Genomic DNA, 3,262 nt, shown 5'->3' on the forward strand with positions numbered 1-3,262 from the left:
ATGATCATAATTTTGTAAGCAACAGCAACAACCATTTGTAACTGAACATTCAACTTAAATTTTAACAATCTAAAATTATTCAATTTTCAGTAAGTAATATACATAAAGAAGTGAGAACAATTTTAATCTAGTAACCACAATAAGGACCTATTAGAACATCGACATTTTTGTGTAAGCGTCTTTTCCCCCTATTCCAGCAGTAGGAGTTTTGTGCATTGTATGACAAAGCAATGTTTGGGAGCAACGTGAAACACAATTTTTTATACTGTTACATACAATTGTTCCTAAGTACCAAAAAGACTGTGTACAGCATCCTTTTTCATGACATTATCCTTTTGACCGAATTTAGCACGGTTCGTTTTTGGCAACATAATGATTGTAAACCACATGATGGCAGCATTTTCCAGTTGAAAGCAATTCCAAAATTATACTGATTCAAACTACTTACAGCAATAAATGTTGGAAGAACATAACACCCATATACCATTCGCATTAGTTCGTCGAGATCAGGAAATGCGTGTGTGACCAATAATTTCACTCAATTTTCTCGTAGATGACTCAACCGTTTTCTATAAACTCAGATTCATATGAAAAGTCGTTCTAAACAAGTTTCCTGAATTATGGATCCGATTTCTGGTTCCGGAACTACAGGATGAAATGTGAAACGAAATTAAAATTGTGTAACCCATTTTTCTCGTAGATGGCTGAACCGATCTAAGATTCAAATGAAATCTAAGAATAATCTAAGAATCAAATGAAAAATTCTAAGCTCCTATAAAACATCTTGCTTTTCAGTCAGATCCAACTTCCGGTTTAGGGGATACAGGGTGATTAATATAAAAATGTCTATTTCACATAAATTCATCAGGCTTATCGGGTTTGCAGATTTGGATAGTCGATAACCAAATAAACTTAATTCAGTTCTAGTGGTATTCAGTTTCTTATTCGGAAGGTACCCAAAAATTTAATTCGCACTACGATTTCTTAAAGATGACTATACTGATTTTCAAACAGTTTGAATCAAATGAGCTCCTGAGGTGGATTTAACTGACTTCGGCTACACCGATTTTCGAATTCCGGTTCCTTATGGTACCATACAAAATTGGTGAGTTTTATTCGATTCCAGTTTCCAATTCTGTCCCGGGTTGGCGACTCAATGCATAGGACGCTGGTCTTACAAGCCAGTTGTCGGTATGTTCGAGCCCCGACCTGGAAGGATTCTTAGTGTCAGTAGGATCCATAGTACTAGCCATGCAATGATTATATACACTAAGAATCGGCTGCGAAGTCTGTTGAAACAGAAAAGCAAAATATCACAACAGGAATGTAATGCCAGGACTTTGACTTTTACAATTCTGGAATTACAAGGTAGTGAGCTTTTTAAATTCAAACCGATATAGAAGATGACAACACCAAAAAGCTTCAAAGTTGAATTCAAAGCTATTGCAATTTATTCGTCATATCAATTTATGGCCATACGAATCGTTTTCGTTTATGCTGGTTCCTGAATACCGGTTTTGGAAGTACCGTAAATAATGGCGAAAAACTCTAAAGTGAAACTTACTTCGACATATCATGGAACGTTCAATGGATTATTACACTTTTAGATTCAAATTCGATTCGATTTGCAGTTTCAACATTACAGGGTAATGAGTGAATAGAACTTTAAAATGCCGCTTGATACGACGGTCATTAAATTGTGGTCATGAGAACTAAAACACCGAAAAATATTCATGCATAAAACACATGCGGATGATATAAAAAAGGTATCATCTCACTGCTAGGTAGATTAAGCACGTTTTTTGTAACAATTAAAGTGTATATGTGGATAATTAATCATGTTACTAAAAACTGCATAACATTATGTAACACGTTATATTTGATGCAGCTACAGGACTGATGGAACACCGAATCATTGGATACTATGAAAAGAAATATACCAGAGCCACATTATGTGGTATCGGAATACTTCGTGGGAATCGATCGAATTGGAAATTTAGAAAGCCAGAAAAGTAATTCAAGACATTTGAGAATTTGAAAACGGATATAAATCTAAACAAAAGTTGTTTGAAACTGACCTTGAAAATTAGTTAAAAAAAAACACTTATTTAAATTGTTGTGTGCAACTCAAATTCGGTCATTTTTACTATTTTTTCTCTGCGTGTATAACGAGATCTATCTCATACTCTCTTAAATATTACTCATTTTCATGCAAGTAATAATAATATTTCTTTTTTTTTTGCTTCCAAATTTTCGTCGAAATAGTCAAGTTGACGATGGTTTGCGGTTCGGCAATAATGCTACAAGACCAGCTGATCGGATGGTGTAGCTCCAGGCGCAACCTTAACCTTTGCAGGATAAAATATAGGAACGGGAGCCTTCCGTTAAAAAAAACTACTATTTCGTCTCTTAAGCTCGTTTCTTAATCCAGTCATTTGGTTTGTCCCTTGTTATCGATCGCTTTTGGATTTATTGAATAAGCTTCGGAAATTATCTAATATTCAAATTGAGCTGGGATACAAGGTCATTGTTTAGCGGATGTGGCAGCTGTTGGATCAGGCGGGAATTCCCTAGGGTAAGCGTTATTAATCTTATATATTGAAATCAGGTTATTTAAATATTCTCTTTCTTATTGCCATTCTTTCTAAATGGAATGGAAAACCCTGTTTTAATCCACCTAGTTGTGTAATGATGTCTATCTCATATTATATATAAAAATTAAGAAGATTTTTTTTTCAGTTTTTGCATCGTCTTGTTCAAACGACGGTTTGCGATTTTAAGCACACTTCACTCTGTATTTCCGAAAAAAATCAATAACAGTTCATGGAACCATAAGATCTTTCCTTTAAATCTAAGTTTGAGTTTTTCGGATCTCCCATCTCTGAGAAAAGTGAGTACAAATTTCTGTTACTAACACAAATAAACATTTTCTGATCTGTACAAACTGAGTCGAATGGTAAGATCACACGATACGTACATCAACGATGATATGAAAAATTTCTCTTAAATCGAAACATTTATCGATCGCTTTATATTTCTTCAACATTGGATAAAAAATTCAAAAAATTATAATATTCGAATGCAATTTTTATTCCTCAAAATTTTTTGTTTCATTTTTTTTTGCAAAATACGGCACAAAAAATCATATACATTTGTTTTTCAATGGATGCACGAATATGTAAATTATATAGCATCAGTACACAAGGACGTGAGGATATAAAATGGAAAGGTGAGACGTAACTGAAACAAGCAGAGAAATTCT

The sequence above is a fragment of the Malaya genurostris genome, chromosome 3, assembly GCF_030247185.1.
Source record: "Malaya genurostris strain Urasoe2022 chromosome 3, Malgen_1.1, whole genome shotgun sequence".
Taxonomy (NCBI): Eukaryota; Metazoa; Arthropoda; class Insecta; order Diptera; family Culicidae; genus Malaya; species Malaya genurostris.